Source organism: Dermacentor albipictus, chromosome 1, assembly GCF_038994185.2.
Source record: "Dermacentor albipictus isolate Rhodes 1998 colony chromosome 1, USDA_Dalb.pri_finalv2, whole genome shotgun sequence".
In the NCBI taxonomy this organism is placed as follows: Eukaryota; Metazoa; Arthropoda; class Arachnida; order Ixodida; family Ixodidae; genus Dermacentor; species Dermacentor albipictus.
The window spans coordinates 435723090-435742174 of NC_091821.1; the positions used below are offsets into that span (position 1 = coordinate 435723090).

The 19085-nt window shown below is 47.9% G+C and overlaps 1 pseudogene; it reads left to right on the forward strand.

The window, feature by feature from the left end:
• The window catches only part of LOC135907719 (uncharacterized), a 31835-nt pseudogene that overhangs the window by 6902 nt on the left and 5848 nt on the right, over positions 1–19085 (forward strand).

The following is a 19085-nucleotide window of genomic DNA, read 5'->3' on the forward strand; positions in this document are numbered from 1 at the left end:
GTTGCGACCGTACTTCCAATATTTAAGCAGGGAATCATTTGTGACACGAAAAATTACTACCCTTGGTCACACCTTCTTAATTTTTCTTAAGTACTTGAGATGCTAATGTGCGACCGCTTGCATCGTTACTTTAAGCGAGAAATCTCAGCCTCACAAGATGATTTTGTCAAAAAGAGACCGCTGGAAACAAACCTTTCATGAGTGCAACAGGCCCATTGCATTTAACCCCGGTACCCGCAGCGGTGGCGTAGCGGCTATTTTGTTGCGCTGCTAAGCACGAGGTCGCGGCATCGAGTCCCGCGGCCGTGGCGGCTTCATTTCGGTGGCGGTGAAATGCACAAGCGCCCGCGTACCGGGCATTGCGTGCACGTCAAAAAATTGCAGGGGTCAAAATTAACCCGGAGTCAATACGCCGTGCCTCATAATCAGATCATGGTCTTGGCACGGAAAATCCCAGAATATAAATTTAACCATAGTCAGATTGATGCAGTTTATTTCGTTAGGCCCAACGCTTTCGATAAAGTATTACACCAGAACACCAAATACTAACTCTGAAGCATTGCGGAATATGTACACTTTACAGTGCATGATTGGAAAGTGACTTGAAAAATCGGTCGAAACTAAGTGAATTTTTGTTATGCCTTGTCTAAACAGATTAAATAATTTTAGGTATGACTGAAGGTCATAACGTTGGCCCACTGCTAAATAAATTTTTATTATTGATTTTTCGTTACTCGCAGAGAACACAAAAGCATTATTGTTTGCTGAAGACGCAGAATTACGAAGGTTGAAAGCGTGCATGATTGTCAGCTACTCCAGAACGACGTCCTCTCACTCGAGCAATGGTGCGTTGCAATTAAACTTCAACTAAACTTGAAAAATACTTCGATGATCTCGCTCACCAGAAAGCTTGCTTCCTTAATCTTTTGACTATTACCTTTCTGGCGGGAAAGTACAATGAGTTTATCGTGTATGGGACCTTGGTGTTGACGTCTGCTTTAGTTTGGATTTTCGCTTGTATGTGTCACAACGTAGCGTCAAGTGTTCTTGGTCGGATTGCACGCATAACGAGAAATGCTTCGAACACTGTAATGTGTTGTGATACTCTATCGATCACGTCTTGTGTTCGCATCTGTAATGCGTAACTCGTTCTTTCTTACGTTTAGTGACCTAATTAAAGGAGAGAACATTTGTACGTATTGTATTTGGAAGGTATATCAGGTGCCGATTTTTCTACAGCTACATTTGTATTTAGAGGAGTTTCGAGCTTGGAAACGTGTCCGATAGAAGGCTTGCGCGTGGTATAATATGTCTCGTAACGTGCTGATTGGTACGCTTGGCTGTGATGTAGTTTTTTCACCGGTAGGTTTTCATGTTTCCTGTGGCAATACGCGCAAGTATAAACATACATTCTACGAGGATTTTATATCCGCTTGTCGAAAGATGAGATCTCAAAATATTTACAATTGATCATTCTTTCACGACGACTTCTTTATTGACATTATTGAGAAACCGTGTTTCTTTTCTATTTAATGTTTAATGACTGCTCAAAAAGGGTGCTTAAAAACAAAAAGCACCATGGCCTTCATTTTACGTGAAAAAAAAAATTCGCTGATGACTACGGTATTCCCCAATGCAAAATGAAAATGTTTTTCTCAACATATTGGCTGGCGCGGACAATCAATTAAATTTAAATTATAGGGTTTTACGTGTCAAAACCACGATCTGATTGAGGAACGTCGTAGTATAGGACTGTTGAAATTTGGACCTCCTGGGGTTCCTTAACGTGCATCTAAATCTAAGTACAAGGGTGTTTGCGTATTTTGCCCCCATCGAAATGCGGCCGCCATAGCCGGGATTCGATCCCGTGACCTCGTGGACAATCTATTTCGTGTGGCACGTTGCAAAGGAGCGAAGTGTGGCGCGACTACCTCGCTAATCGGGAGATCACGAGAGTCAGCACGTGGGTGACGCGTAGGTGCGATTCACAAGAGCCGCCGCAGACACACCTCCGCTCATGCAGCGCTTTGTTTCCTAACGAACGACGCGCACTACTCCAGCGCTATTTCATAGCATTGTCTCCGCAAAGCCCGTCTTGCGCGGCATTGGGCTTTTCATCCTCTTCGCTTTCCTCCTAGCGCTCGTTTCACTATCTCCGTCTTCCATTCCCAGCTGTGCTCCGCGTTCGCCTTCATCCGTCCCCGTAGTCGTTCGCTCGGTTACGAGGGACAACAGCGACGCTCCAACATGTATTATTCCGATATCAATTATACTGCAGGCGCAGTCACCGTGGCGTTCCGCATAAAGTCCAAGGGCGATAAAACCATCACCGCGTGCCGTGTGCTGTGTGTGCGAGGGAAAATGCGCGAGAGGAGCCGATGATGACTACTCAATCTGGCGCGCAAATAGAGGAGAAAACTGAGAGTAAAAGCGCCGTCTTCCGTCGCGCGAAAGGCCGTGGTGGCCTAGGGAGGAGGGAGGAGGCGGTGTTCACCAGTAACAGCGTATTTCGCGCGCAAGGGGAACCAACAATCGCTGCGCGCAAGGGAAGAAAGCGAGGAGTGTTACGAACTTCCAACCGGTGCCCCCAGTGTTACGAACTTGCACCGCTGCACCACGATTACGGCTTTGTGGTCCCGTAGCGCTCTTCACCCGTTTCGTGACAGAGCGTTGGTAGCGAAGACTCCGAGCCTGGCGTCGATGAGAATAACAAAAGGGACTTTATACATTATATACAGGTTATCATACAGGACATAAACGGATCGGCACTGGGGCCGAGAGCTCACACAAACGCGACTGTTCTCGCACGACGGCGTCCGGCGAAAACGCGTGACACATCTCACCCCAGTCGGGAGCGACCCTCTCTCCAGGTGGGGTCGGCGGATCCTGTTTTCGAGCGGCGTGTTGCTGCTTTTACAATCCCCGAGGCCCATTGTCACTCAACCGGCCCAATACAAAGTCAGCACACGACGGTCGTCCGAGGGGTCCAACCAGCGACCGCGCTGGCCACTCGGTTCAAAGTTCGCGCGCGCGGTGACCTCCAGGCAAGGGAGGTGCGGCGCCGGGCCGTCGGGCACACGCGGGCACGTCAAAACACGCTGCTCCGCCGAGGCTTCTCCCGCACGAAGGCGCAGCATCTTGTCTTGTGAAGGGAGAATTCTGGCGCTCGCACGATAGATTCCGCATCTTGCAGATTCGGAATCCGGGCTTGTGGTAATGGCACAACAGCATCCCCGCCCTCAGATAAGGCGCCGGGAAGACGAGCTGCCTCCACGTGGCTCGGATGCCAGGCGCGCACGTTCGTCAGGCTCGTCCAAGTTCACGTCCATTGTCGGGACGCCAGGTAACTTCACGTGCCCAGGTCCGACTCGTCAGGACAGGAGCTCTGCTCACCACGTCGTCGCCAAGGCACCTTGACCAGCTCCGCTCGGGTCGTTCCTAAGACCTTGCTTCTCGCCACTGGTCCCGCTTGGTCGTTCTGCAGCTTGCAAAACCGACCGGCAAAAGGCAACACCCAACACGAACAAGTGCCCTCTGTCTCCCGTCAAACACCAGACAAAGCCATAATTCAAATCAACCTAATTAATCGCTATCCCCTTTTGCTCCCGCTGCAACAAGAGGCAGGTGTACGATCTAGCACACAAGGCTCAAACAATCAGTTTTCAAATCATCAACATAACAAACTAGAAACAATTATTAATCATCAATAATAATGACAAATAGAATGGTCCCCTTGAAATCGCTTGGACCGAAAACATACTTCTGAGGAAGCAAATGAGGTCATTCATTTTTCCCGGCGATATTTTCGCGGAATCCGAAGCTGCTTATATTTGCGACCCTGCTTATCCGTGTAGCGGCGGTACAATAAGCCAGATTCCTTGCCAAATGAAACCCCCTTTTCTTTCACTCCCCGTTTGACGCTCTTCCTCAGATCGGCTAGTGAACAATCTTCCTGTTGTTCGCGAATCCGAGTTTCCCTTTCAACTGCAGCCTGCTCCTGCCAGCTGGCGGAAACCGGAGCGAGTGTGGAGCCCGCGTCGCCTGATTGCGGCGTCGAGTCTATATCGCGGCTAGCACTGCACGCGTCACTCCCACTCACTTCCAGGACCCGCTCGTCTAGGCCAGCCTCCGAGCTCTGCCTCTCCCGTGACTGCTCGCCACTCAAGTTACCGTGATCGGTCCGTGTGCCGCACCGCCTTTCGCTCACCGACGCTAAGTCAAGTTCCCTCGACAGCGGGCGCGCTTTGGATCGCGTGGGGGCCATGTACGCCACGTCGGCAAAGAATGATTTGCCCTGATCCCTCAGCAGCTGCTCCGAGCTATTTGAGAAGAGGTAGGAAAATTGCTCCAGGAGGGCGGCTGACACAGCGGCTTCGGTGTTAAGTTTTCCAAACTCTCCTTCAATGATAACCGTTGCGATCGGTAAACAGACACTCTCCTTCTCGGCCACTTGCCGTATCCTAACGCACTCTCCCGTAAAATCACTCGAGGAGACGAAAGACGGGTGAACAACGTCCATAGTGGCTGCAGAGTCCCGCAGTGCTCGGCACTTCTTGCCGTTTACCTTAATTTCCTGCACATAGGGCTCCAATAGACGTATGTTTTTGTGAGTTTCCTGTATCGTTGCAAAAGCAATTCTCTCTGGGCAGGTTGCAGCGATGTGCCCTTGCTTTTTGCAATTGTAGCAGGTTAACGGTCTCCGTTTCTCAAAAGAACGCGTCATTTCGTTTCGCTGTTTCGGACCATCGTCATCATTCTGAGATGCATTCTGTCCATCCCTTACAGTTTCTTTGGGAAGGGACTCGTCGTCCCGAAACTCGCGACGCGTGATTTCCTTCCGTTCGTCGGGCTTCCCGTAAAACCCATCTCTTCTATCTGCTTTTTCTATGCGCACTGCCTTGCTGTGCAAGCTGCGGCGGGTGTAATACTCTTCCGCTAACTCTGCTGCCTTGTTTAGCTTAACCTCCTTTAGCCTATCTTGCAGCCAGAGCCGGACATCCTCATCAATGCAACGGTAGAACTGCTCCAACGCGATGCATTCGACAATTTTGTCGCGGTCGTCGTAAACCTCTTCGCCCTTCAGCCATTCCACCAAGTCGGCTTTTAGACGAAACGCGAAGTCAACATTCGACTCCTTACCCTTTTTTGCGTACCGGAACCTCTGCCGGAAAGCTTCGGGCGACAATTTGTACTTCCGCAGTAGCGCTTCCTTCACATCACTGTAGCTCTCAAACGCCTCTTTCGATAAGCAAGTTATTACGTCTGATGCCTCCCCAGGAAGCAACGCTAACAGATTCTGTGCCCAGAGGGATCGCTCAATGCTATTCCGTTCGCACACGTGCTCAAATTTCACGAGGTATTTGGCCATATCCTCTCCGACGACAAAGGGTGGAAGTTGATCGCGTATTCTTGGAACGTTAGAAGTGAGACTAGGCGCTGGCGAGCTATTTCGGGTCTCCAACTCTTTCATTTTAAGCTCGTGCTCACGTCGCTCCCTCTCTGCCTGCAACTCCCGATGTTCCTTTTCTCTCCTTTCCTCCTTTTCCCGTCGTTCATTTTCCTTCCTTTCCTGCTCGCAACGTTCCTCCCTTTCCCGACGTTCATTGATACCCGCCCAGGCCTCAGCGGCTTCCTCAGCCGTTACGTCCCCGGTCCTCATGACCTCAAGGATCGCATTCTTTCTTTTGGTTGAGCCCAACTCAATGCCCAACTCCTCACAAATTTCGAGAAGTTCCTTCACCTTGTACTTCTCCATCGTTCACACTGTCCTCCTGCTGTTTACCCTTTTTGAAAATACCTGCCGTACGCTACTATAACACTACTAGTAAGACATATGCAAGTATTTCGCACACTGCCCTGTTTACCCTCTCAGCATCCCCTGGTTTTCAAAACACTCTTACTAGGCTTGAAACACACAAGGTTAAACACAATGCAACACCAAGTCAATCCCTGAGCTACTATAACCTGTGTCAGAGAAAGTCTGGTGTTTGAGGTAAACTTCAGGCACTCACCGCGCCGAGGTAGCTGATGCCGGTCAATCCCGTAGCTGCCATCCAGTGTTACGAACTTCCAACCGGTGCCCCCAGTGTTACGAACTTGCACCGCTGCACCACGATTACGGCTTTGTGGTCCCGTAGCGCTCTTCACCCGTTTCGTGACAGAGCGTTGGTAGCGAAGACTCCGAGCCTGGCGTCGATGAGAATAACAAAAGGGACTTTATACATTATATACAGGTTATCATACAGGACATAAACGGATCGGCACTGGGGCCGAGAGCTCACACAAACGCGACTGTTCTCGCACGACGGCGTCCGGCGAAAACGCGTGACACATCTCACCCCAGTCGGGAGCGACCCTCTCTCCAGGTGGGGTCGGCGGATCCTGTTTTCGAGCGGCGTGTTGCTGCTTTTACAATCCCCGAGGCCCATTGTCACTCAACCGGCCCAATACAAAGTCAGCACACGACGGTCGTCCGAGGGGTCCAACCAGCGACCGCGCTGGCCACTCGGTTCAAAGTTCGCGCGCGCGGTGACCTCCAGGCAAGGGAGGTGCGGCGCCGGGCCGTCGGGCACACGCGGGCACGTCAAAACACGCTGCTCCGCCGAGGCTTCTCCCGCACGAAGGCGCAGCATCTTGTCTTGTGAAGGGAGAATTCTGGCGCTCGCACGATAGATTCCGCATCTTGCAGATTCGGAATCCGGGCTTGTGGTAATGGTACAACAGGAGGCAGTAGAAGGGAAGGTGGGGGGGGCGGCGTTCTTGTCCGGCAGCAACAGCGTACTTTACGTGGTCGCGCGCGTCCTCTCTTGAAAACGATTAGCAGACGGCTCAAACCCTTGCGTGTGCTGAGTTCTCGCCGCTCAGTTTGCCTTGAAGCGATAGGCAGCACGAAGGTCACTTCGCTCGCTCCTGCTGCCGCAATTCTTCACACCAGCGTTTTGACAGCGAGTGTCAGCGAGTGACAGCGTTTTGACAGCGAGTGTCAGCGTTTTGACAGCGAGTGACAGAATGTGTTACGTGTGCTTGCGCACGCTGACATGTTTGTTCATTTATTTAATAAGCGAATGTTTCCAAGGGTATAGGAGATAAAGATAATATCCTTGCTTCGTATAGCCACCTACTAATTTGCTATCCCAATCGATGCTTCGAATTTCGGACGAGATTGCGACTTTTTTATGACAACGTGCACTGTCGAGCAGGCCACTCGGCTGTTGATAGGCACGGAAATAAACCGTCCAACTCTCTAACAGCGCCGGTCAACCTTTGCAGGTTGATTTCTAAAGAAAGGCCTACATTACCCGTAAGAGAAATTGCAGTATCTAGAAAACAAAATGAATACACGCTCTAATTACCTTTCTAATTATGTACTCTATCACATATGCTACAAATTCACATGGTGCCGAGCAGTGGTAACGCCATGTATGTTTAGCAAAAATCATTAGAAGCGCCGTCTTTCATGGACTGGTCCTTGAAATGGGCTACCAGATACACTGGCGTTAAGGCTGACAGTTCAGCGGTTAAAATAAGCGTTATTCGTCAATGTACTTATTCTGCGTGCTGTCTTTCTTCTTCCGTTTTCTTTCTTTTACATATATTACAACTGTAATTATTCGCCAATGGTGTGCTTAGATGTTGATTTCGCAGTCATACTTGATCACGTGTAAACGTGCGTTTGACAAGAACAGCGGCACGTTTCCTTTGCCGTAACGCGGACGGCACTCTTTCGCAGTTTCGGCAACCGGCGAAAACTTTCCATATGCATCTCAATGATCGGCATGCCTAAGGTGCTGGTGCTGGATGAGCCGTACGACAGTGTCGAGACGACATCGCGGAAGCGCATCGCCAAATACATCAACTCTCTGCAGCATGTTGCCCAGATTGCCATCGTTCTCACCTCTCACAGGTGCGTTCCCCGTATGTTCACAGCGCCGACCACTCTCTTTTTAAGTAGACACTCTACAAGAAAGTCAAGTCCAGTTAAATGCTCAGATAAAGGAAACAAAGTTGGTATAAAGGTAAGTACTTTATTAACGGTTTATTTGTCCTAATGGAGCATTATAAGAGAGATAACTCTTTAAGCATCACAATTACTCTTTGAGCAAGAAAATGTGCGAGTCTTGCTTAAATTAGCATATTTCCCGTTAGTCTCCCTTTAAGCAGATGATCGTATTCAATGAAGTGAGTGCACAGCGTACGAGCAGCAAATAGAAATGCGCAAGAAAAACAGTAGTCATCCCGGCGTTGCGAAAGCGGATGTCTATCGAAGATGTTGGAAACCACCACTACAAATCATAAGGGATGTATGTAATGCTTTATGGCACTAGAGTAATGGTAGTAGGGCTATGTTAGAGTATAGGTAGGAACCACCTTTGTGGTTCCGTCACTGTGGAGTTCTGCAGCTGAGCGCCAGGAAGCGGCTTCGGCTTGCAGCAGCAGAAGCCGTATTGGAAGAACATAAAATATGAACTCGGCCTTAGGTATATAAATTTAGGTGCATCGTAAGCAATCCCAGGTGGCAAAAATAAGCTGCAGCTTCAAACCTCTTGAATACGGCGTCTCTGTATTCGACGAGTGATGGTCGGGAAGTTAATGGCCACCAGTCAGTTACCATATTATTGCGATTGCCATTATATGGAAACCCCAGGCGCATTTCCGCCGCAATGTTGTTGCCACCGCTAGGTCCCACATAAAGTTCAAGGGCGATAAAGTAATCGCTGCGCGAATTATGTTGTTTGCGCGAGTGAAAGCGTGCGAGGGTGAGCTGGCTATCGTCGCTCAATCTCTCACGCGCAAGGGAAGGGAAGCGGGAAGGAAGGCCGCCGTCTTCCGTCGCGCTCACACCTGCGGAGGAAGGGGAGGGTGGGGCCGCATGCTACTGCGGCGGCTGCTGCCAAGCAGCGCGCGCCCGCCCGGGTGGCGCTATATTTAAAGCAATCTGCGACGGGGACAGAGTCCCTCATGCGCTGTGTTTTCGCGGCTTAGTTAGCATTGACGCGTGTTGCAGCACGAATGTCAATTCGCTCGCTGCTGCTGCCACGCTTCCTCACTCAAGCGTTTTGAGAGCAAGTTTCCGTGGTCATCGAGTGAGATATGTTCATGTTTGCTTGCGCGCATGGCACCATGCTTGTTAATTTCGTTAGTAATCGAATGTTTATAAGTTTATATGCTTGGCAAAACTACGATCCTTACTTCGTATAGCTCTCTAATAATTTGCTATCGCAATGGATGTTTCACCTTTCGGGCGAAACTGCAGCATTTTTCAAAGTCCCTTAGATAAACATAGTTTGTTGATGTATACAAAAACTCATATTGTTGTCCATATTGTTTTCCTACGGAATGTGCAGCCTATCGGACGTAGAGTTCTTGTGCAACCGCATCACCATCCTGGGGGACGGCAAGCTGCAGTGCCTGGGGTCGCTGGCACAGTTGAAGGACAAGTTTGGGAAGGGTTACACCATCACGGTAAAGACGTACCCAGACCGCCAGCAGCACTTCTCCTACCACCAAGACGTGGCTAATGCTGTGCGTCCAAACTTCCCCGAGGCGGAGCTCGTGTACAGCTATGAGGTGAGGCTTTACTTTAAGAAAACTGTGAAAGCATCACTTTGGGAGTGCGTAAGTCAAATACCGTGCTCCAAAGCGAAAGAAGAAGCCTTAAGAGGAAGCTTTAGCTCGGCCCCAACTCCGACGCGGCCGATTCGAATACATGTAAAACACAAAAACGCTTTCATGATCTAACCCCTGGACCAATCTTGGTGAATTTTTTTTTGCATTTGAGGAAGAAATCTAAATTATAGTGGCTGTTGGAAGCGGAATTTCGATTTGGGGCCTGAATTTTATTACTAGAATTTTCAAAAATAGGATAGATCGAAAAAATATAGAAGCACAAAGTTTACACATTCATAGGTCTGCATCAGGAACAGATATCGCGGTTCTGTAAACGGAATCCTTTAGATCTCTCAAAGCAGATAACTTTGATGCGTCAACTTTTATCTTACGTGAATTTCTTACGTTCTATACAAGCGTGCTGCAAAATCTGTATTTCCGTATTGCTGAATTTCGGCAGATTTTAGGGCACCACATTAATCTTGTCCGATTTAAATGTACTATGAGATGCAGTTCGCCGAATTGTGCTATTATTTTTCCTTGCTGAGTGACAGAGTTGTAAATTTGATAGTTTCCTTTCCTGAAAAATTTATATTTTGATAATTTTTAGTAAAACATTGATGACAGAAATCGATAACTCAATGCAAAAAGTCACTAGATCTTACGTTTTTCTTTTAAATGCGGCAAGCCTCGTCAAATTTGGTGCTGTGGTTGCCGAGAAAAGCAAATTTTCATTTTACATGTATTTATATAGGAGCATTGGAGCTAAAGCTTCCTCGTACATAGACCCTCCCGACTCGTGCGCGATAGACGTGACGAGGCGTTCGTTGCAGGTTAATGCCAATGAAATGTGAATTCCATTTCATCTGGGCATTTCTTTTAAAACTCAGAAAAGCCGTGTTGTTGCTAGCTGACCTCGATGAAATCTGGTGTAGAGGTGAATTCGAAAGAAAGATTTTACATTTACCTTACAAGGGTGATAGTTTGGGCTAGTTGGTTTTCCATGAGACTGGGTGGTGCAGCGCTAAGCTTGACAGGGGACACAGAAAGAAACGAGGACGAACGGTGACTGCCAACTGAAATTTTTGTGAGTGATACAAGGTGCTATATAGAAGGAACAAAGGGATAACTACATTATATATATATATATATATATATATATATATATATATATATATATATATATATATATATATATATATATAATGATATCGTAAGACGCCAACAAAGAATGGCACTGTGGACAACACGGGGGAAATATGGCTTGTATTTACTACCTGAGATAAAGAAATTATATCTCAATGGTATTGAAAGTGGATGAAAAAACTTGGCGCAGGTGGGGAACGATGCCACGTCTGATAAGAATAATAAAAATCGGGCTCCTCGCTTAACCTCCTTCCTTCTCGTTCATTACATAACGAGGGTCTCGAATCCGGCAACATTGATGCCTTCTGGTAGCACATGCATGTTTATTGACCAGGTGCTTTCACCCCAAAAGATCACGTACTCGTGGCTCCGGCGGCAGAAAGGATGTTCCACATCCACCACCAAGGTTTGTGAGTGGTGGCGCTGGCTAACACTGCCAGTATTAGTTCTAGTAGTAATACATATACCCCAGAAAGTGGATGGGAAGACGGCGCAGCGGTAGCTCAATTGATAGAGCATGGCACGCGTAATGCGAAGACGGGGGATCATTACCCACCTGCGGGAAGTTTCTTTCATCCACTGTCCATTCCTTGAATTTAAAATGAATTAATAATTACGAGTAATTTCCCCTATGTCGTCCACGGTGTCTTTGTTTGTTGGCTACCTATGATAGGATTAATAAAAATTGAGCCTCTCTTCTGTTAACTCCCTTCTCGTTCACTATATATATATATATATATATATATATATATATATATATATATATATATATATATAAAGGAGGCTATCACTGCTCACTGGTCACGTTGACATCGGCCAAGAATGCGAACTCCCTTCGTGATAAGGCCAGGGATGGCTTACGTATGCATGCGTATAGTTTCAAAAAACGATCGCATTGTGTTGTCGACTTTGTTTAGTATAAGGCTTGGCACGATTAGTCGCCTGTTTTTCAAGACAAATATGAGAAACTGTTTTCGCCTATGAGAAAAATGACGTCTGAAAAGGCGGCCCTGGCACAGACTTGTGTTGCCACCTGCCGGCAGCAGCGGAAAGGAGCTGCTTCAAAGACGAAACGGCATCTTGAAATCGCCCGCTTACGCGGCAGCACTTCCCCAACCAACTGGTCCGTGACGTCATGGATTTTGACAGCGTCTGCTACGGCCTAGTTAAATTTTTGTCGCTAAACACGGACTCGATTGTATCCTAAATGTGCCAAAAACAGATCTTAGCAAGTTTCGAGAATTTTAGCTTCGACGAAAACGGCTCAATTCGGAAAGCACATTTACAACTGCGACGTAGCACAGATGTACCGGTCCTGGGTTACCGGCGAAAAATAAACGAAAATAAACTTTATCCAGTATAATTTATCTATATAAGCTTATCTACTGTTTCTCTATAGTGGTTCCCTTAATTAAGCTACACTGATGGGCTAGCTGGTAACTCATGACTTTGTTATTTAGCAGGGCACGTTAAAAAATCGTGGAGAAAAAAATAAAAATAGGGCATGCAGCAAGTGCCAAATTTCTTCAGTGCTTCCTTTGTTTCTGTGTTTGCGTGTGCGTGTCCATGTTTTGTTCAAGTGCGCTACATATATATATAGCTATATTTCGAGGGAACACGTGAAATGTTAGCAGCGATGCATAGAAAGATATTAAAACGTGTTGCGTAATTAAGGTAAAAATAGCACGTAGTAAAGTTTGGTGTTATGCCTGTGCAGACGCGTTGTTAAAACTCTCACAATGTTTTCGCGCTGCCCCGAAAAAACTACACGTGGTATGAAGTCTATATTCGGAGAAGATTGGCAGAGAATTGTGGGGTGCATACCGGAAGCTTCACAAGTGCATTTTATGAAGCTCGCTGGAAGTTTGCCCAGTGTGCTGAAGGAGCTCAACGTTCCACAGCTTGACATTCTGAGCGAATAAGGGGCGTAGTATGCCTGATTCGTGGGTGATGTTATGAGAGCGTCAGTTTATTATATGGGATTCATGAAAAACGACTTGAAAAAGGTGCTCGAAGGCGTTATATGGCCGTTACCAGATATATGTTTTCCCGTGTCCCGGAGAAGTCTGCGTCACACTTATATAACTCTGCGTCACAGATTATAGTTGATGAAAACATGGGGGCATATAAAGTTTAATGCGTGGTGAAACGTTAGCGTTTCTTCTGTAACTATAAACTTTAGGAAATAAATACTGACACGTGTACTTATCTTTATCGGGAACCACTAAACCCTCAATTTCTCCATATCTTCACGTGTTATACGAGGTTCGTAGCCGGTTTCTCCGGTGTTTTTCGGGGAATTAAATGAAGCATAACATGTGTAAACGTCGTCAAAATAAGGGGAATGCTACGCGCAATGTGTAGGCGAAGTACAGAGTATATGTGTTAATTACAGTGTTTGCAATAACTTACGCATCCAAGTGCTCCGGAACGCTACAGGGATGTTTAACGAATAGAGCAGAATTCAGCCCACTGTACCGGAGGAACTGCAACTGCCACCACGAACGAATTTGTGAAAGGAGCGGTGGTGGTGGTGGCGAGGGGGTGGATGGTTTGGCCACTCAACATCCGAAGGTAAATGCCTGCTGTTAAATTCTAGCCATTGTAAAAAATTGCTTCAACGGGAGCTTGAAAGCGGGAGTAAGCAGTTATTCGCTGTTTCTCACGGTATTAGGATAATTGTACATGCCATCAAATTCCTATACAATGGAAATGGGGGAACATATTAGACGTTGAGTATAATATTTTTTTAAAAACATTTCTGGCCTAATTACAATCATTGGAAATAATTTCTCAATACTCGATCGTTTCCCGCCTATTTTCATGCGTTCCGCGAGGAACGATATGCACCTTGGTGACCTCGGTGAACCAAACTGCGGACTTGTTAATAAGGAGGGAAGGGAATGTGCAATGTGTCCGCAAAGTTCAGAGTAGGTGGGTCGATTGCGACCTTTCAAGTAATTTACATGTGCAAGTACTCCGGAACTTGATAAGTGTTTTTTGCGAAGAGCGCAACATCTAGTTTAGTCCACCTTCCAATAGCTGACATCGTGACGAAATTTGTTATACAGGAGGAAGACGGGGGTACATTATAGCAAATGTGCATGCATAGTTAAATGTGTCTTCATCAATTACAGCCTTTATGATTACAGCTGTTGTAAGTTATCCAGTGTTCGAACCGTTATGCGGCTGTCTCCGGTATGTTTCCCAATGTACCGAGAACACTACCACACGCAGTGTTCACACTTGGCGAAAAATTGGGGGCGTGTCATGTGCCATGTGTAGCAAAACGTTAACGTTCCTGGAATAATTAGGAGCTTTAGAAATAATCACTGAGCCGTCGTTTTCTCCCTGTTATCCTGCGTTATGTGAGACGCCTGTGGTGTGTTCGATAAACTAAGCGAGATGGTGCGCCAACTATAGCAACTCAGATTAGAGCTGTTAGCTGGAGAATCACCATGTCTGTATGTGCGTGTTTCTTCGTGCGTGTCTATTAAAGAGCTACGTAGCGCATCTTCGAATCGGTGAACGTACCTTTAGCATTCTGCAAATGATTATGGTGTATTTTGCTCCAGTTATGCATCATGTTTGTGAAATAGTGATAACTGGGTAAGTGTGTTAGGCTGCAGAAACCGCGGCCCAGTTCTCGACGCGATGGCTTGCTGAGGACGGCCACGTAGTTTCTCCGTCTACAGTGACAAAATAGGTTTAAGTGACGGTGTCTGTTTGGTTGTGTGGCAAGGTCCCACCCCACTTTATTACCAATAGAGAGGCCACCTTGGGCACAACGCCCAGTCGTGAGATTTCCAGCCCTTATATAAACGCACTTTGCCATAACACCTGAAAATCAATTACATTTGAAATCTGAGGCGCCGTCCAAACAGGTTCATATATAGATTAAAATTTTGTCTAGAGCGTTTTTTTCTGCATTGCGATATGATTTATACGTACACTCCAAGGGAATTTTCGCCGTAGGCGTCGCCATCGCCGCCTACATGATATTCCGTATAAAGTCCAAGTGCGATAACGGCAGCGTGCCTTATGCTGTGTTTACAAGTGAAAGCATGCGATGGTAAACGGAAAAGCATGGTGGCTCGATGTCGCGCGCGCGAGGGCGAAAGGCGCGGAGGAAGCGGGCCGTCCTCCATCGCGCGCAAGGCAGCAGGGAAGCGTTCAACTCCGGCGGCGGCTGCATACGGCACGGCTGGGTGTGGCCGCGTGGCCTCGATCTTGAAAACAGTCTGCGATAGGTACAGAGTCTAGGTGCGTCGAGGGCTGATGGCTTCGTGTAGCTTTTGTTCTCGCCGCTTAGTTGTTGAAGCGAGATGTAGCGCGAGGGGCAATTCGCTCGCTGTTGCTGCCGCTCTTCCTCACGCCAGCGTTTTGAGAGCGAGCGTTTGACGCCATTGAGTGAGATGTGTTCATGTCTGCAATGTGCGCGCATAACACCATGCTTAATACAGCAAAACGAATGTTTACAACTTGATACGGCCAATAAACCTATTATCGTTACTTAGTATAGCTGCCTAAAATTTCCTACTGCAATCGATGCTTCACCTGTCGGCGTAAACTGGGACATTTTATTTTAATGGGCTAGATGGCTTTTCGAGTGAGGACGCTCTGTCAAATGTTGAGTGCCTGACGAACGCCTGAACCATTGTCCACGTTAGAGCCGAATTTAAAGCCAATAAACTACAATGAAACAGACTCAGTCAGCATTGAGAAGAAGTATAGATATACGTTTACACACCAATGACAATGACATTTTAGGGTCCTTAAAATGCCTAATTTCAGGTCCTGTAGATATATATCAGCCAGTTTGCAAATCATTACGCAGTGATGTATACGACCGGCTGCGTGACGAAAAGCTGGTAAAAATAATCGTCGGATGCCCAAACTGAAAAAAAATGAGCCGTTCCACTGTGTGAAGGTGGATAACCAGCGAAGCTCTTTAGCACACGGTACAGACATGACATAGAATTTTGAACAAAGGCACGAACATGTTTATTGTCCTCATCGGTGGTGGTCGTGATGATAGGTATTCACACACATTCTCGTATCACCTCTGTTATTAAATGCGTCCGTCACATAAGACAATGAATGGCTCACACCCCCTTAAAGGATGGATGGATGGATGGATGGATGGATGGATACAACTTTCTTGTACGTCCGGTAAGGTTTAACGCGACCCGGCCTCAGGTCTCCCACGGAGGAACGTCAAGGCCCTGCCTCAACGCCGCCTCACGGGCTTGCTGGAATGCCCACGTCTGGATGCCGAGGTCTGAGCTGCGCAGAGCGGCGGCCCACCTCGACGACAGGGTCTCCGGAGTAACTGCCATCCCTCTTATAACTACATTGCACTCCCACAGCATGTGTTTGAGTTTTGCTGGTTCTTTCTGGCACAATTTGCATGTGTCGTCCTGATGCTTATCTGGGAAGATGCGTTTGAGACGGAATGAATTAGGGAACGTGTTTGTCTGGAGTCGTCGCCAGGCGACGGCCTGCCTCCTGTTCAATTTGGGACTCGGCGGGGGGTATATCCTTCTGGCGTTCGAATATGCACTGGTGATGTCGTTGTATCTTGTGAGCCTTTCCCGTTCTGCTCGAGAAGCTTTCGCTATCGTGCGAGAGGCGTTGCCCTGTTCGGCGCGGCGGGTCATGTCTCGCGCCGTCCCGTTCGCCGTCTCGTTAAGGTTCGGGAGCGCGTCGCCTTCCGTGGTGACGTGCGCCGGGAACCATATGATCCTCGAGCTCGCGGTTTTGGATCTGCCCGCTTTGGCCAGAATGGACATGGCTTCCTTGGAAATTCGACCTATGGCATAATTCTTTACTGCCGTTTGCGAAGTACGACTTCGCATTCCTGTTCTGTGAGGGCCAGCGCAATCGCTACTTCCTCCGCTATTTCTGAGTGTTTGGTGTATACACTGCATGTGGTTCTGATTTTTGATTCTGCGTCTATGACTACGGCGGCGTATGTTTGGCCGTTCGCATATTCGGCTGCGTCGACAAAGCGCGCGTTTCTGTCCCTGCCGAATGAACGGAGCAGAGCCTCGGCTCTTGCCTTTCGTCTACTTCGGTTGTAATCGGGGTGCACGTTTCTTGGGATGGTTGCTACCTTAATTGTCTCTCTGATGTTGTTGGGGATTTGCATTTTCTGGCCGTGCTGGTTGTGGTACGCTATTCCGAGCGTGTTCATAATGTGTCTTCCTGTCGTGGTGGTCGACAGGCGTTCGAGCTGCGAGATGCGTTGTGCTTCGGCTATTTCTTCTATGGTATTGTATATGCCCAGCTGAGTCAGGAGCTCGGTGCTCGTCGATTCCGTTAGGCCCAGGGCAATCTTGTACGTTTTCCTTATGAGCGTGTTAATCTTGTTCTTCTCCGCGACGTACCAGTTGTGGTAGGCGGCTACATTGGCGATGTGGCTGACAACGAATGAGTGGATCAGTCGAATGACGTTGTCTTCCTTCATGCCCGCGTGTCTATTGGTGATTCTCTTTATGAGTCTCGTGGCGCTGATGACTTTGCCTTCGATCTTCCTCACGGTTTCACCGTTAGCTCCGTTGGCCTCAATGATCATTCCGAGGATTTTGATCTTGTTTACTTTGGGGATTGCGTTTCCGTCTTGGGTGTACAGGCCGATTTCCTCGTACTCCCGGGGTCCTGTGTAGCTCTTTGGTGGCATGCCTCTACGCGTCGACCGGTAAAGGGAGTAGTTCGGATTTGCTCGGGGAGCATTTGAGGCCCGTTCCTTGGAGGTACTCTTCCACTTTGTTAATGGCCGTTTGTAGTGCGTGTTCAAGTTGCCCATACTGCCGCGGTCTGCCCATATCGTTATATCGTCTGCGTATATAGCGTGGTGGATTCCTTCGATTTCGCGTAGTTTTCTGGGGAGACCCAGCATGACTAAGTTGAAAAGGAGTGGAGATATAACTGAGCCCTGGGGGGTACCTGCACTTCCCAGGGCTCGTTCTTCGGACTCGAGGTCGCCAACCGTGAGGGTGGCTTTGCGATCGTTCAGAAAGTCCCTCACGTAGTTGTAGGATCTTTCCCCCAGGTTCAGATTAGACACTTGTTTAAGGATCGACTCGTGAGCGACGTTGTCGAATGCGTTCTCCGGGTCTAGTCCTAGGATGGCACTGGTGTTTCTTGTCTCGTCGTCAAGGATGTGGTTCTTTAGTTGTAACATGACGTCCTGCGTGGACAGGCGGGATCGGAAGCCTATCATGGTGTGGGGGTAGGCTTCCGTCTCTTCTAGATGGCTGTTGATACGGTTCAGGAAGGCGTGTTCCAAGACCTTACCCACGCACGACGTGAGAGAGATTGGGCGTAGGGTCTCCAAACTCAACGGCTTTCCGTGCTTGGGTATCAGGATAGCCTTGGACCTCTTCCACTGCTCCGGGATGCGGCCTTCTCTCCAGCACTTGTTCATATAGCCCGTGAGTTTGGTAACAGATTTGTCGTCCAGGTTTTTGAGCGTTTTGTTGTTAACCCTGTCCGGTCCTGGGGCACAAAGAAAAAGGGGCGCCGAGCGAGAAGCAAATCGTCATGAAACTCTGCGACAAATACCTCCCGCAACGACCGACGGTCGAGCATGGCCGGTACACTGGCAGTCCTTGTCCCAAGTTAGATGAAGACTTCAGTGAGGCGGAAATCAGAACGGCACTCCAAGGACTCAACAGCAAGTCAGCCCCTTAAAGGGACCCTGAAACAATTCTGACGATTTTGTACAAACGTACCGAGTCCTTAGAGTAGGTCCTTCTGATCATTATTTGGCCCATCGAAGTGCTCCGCGTAAAACGAGTAATTTATTATGAGGTTTTAAAATGTACATCACTGCCGATCGCCGCACATCGCTCGGCTAAATTTTAACCCGCCCCTACCCATTTGACGTCATTTGCCCCAATGACGTGAGTACGGCGAGTTATCGGATTGGCTGGGAGGGCGCGTCATCAATAATCTTTCCATCTTTATGGTGAACAAATGTTGTTCGTAATAGTTGGAATATAGGTAATTTGTTTCTATAAAAAGAAAGTAACAGAAAGAGAATGCACAATGCTGATTTCTCACTACAGTTAAATACTTCCGGCACACAGCAAGCATGTCCTTCTATTATAACGTGTTCCATTTTGACGAGAGCTCCGTAGTCATAGTCAGTCTCAGCCTTTTCGCGAGCACTATGATTCGACTTTGTTGCGTTGTGGACTACATACGTAGCGACAGACAATAAGTAAAGCTGTGACATCATGTCCCTCTGCAAGGCAGCAGACGAGCGGAGTGGCTGCAGCGCATCGGACTGTCACTATCCGACTGACCTCAGGATTTGCGCGTTACTT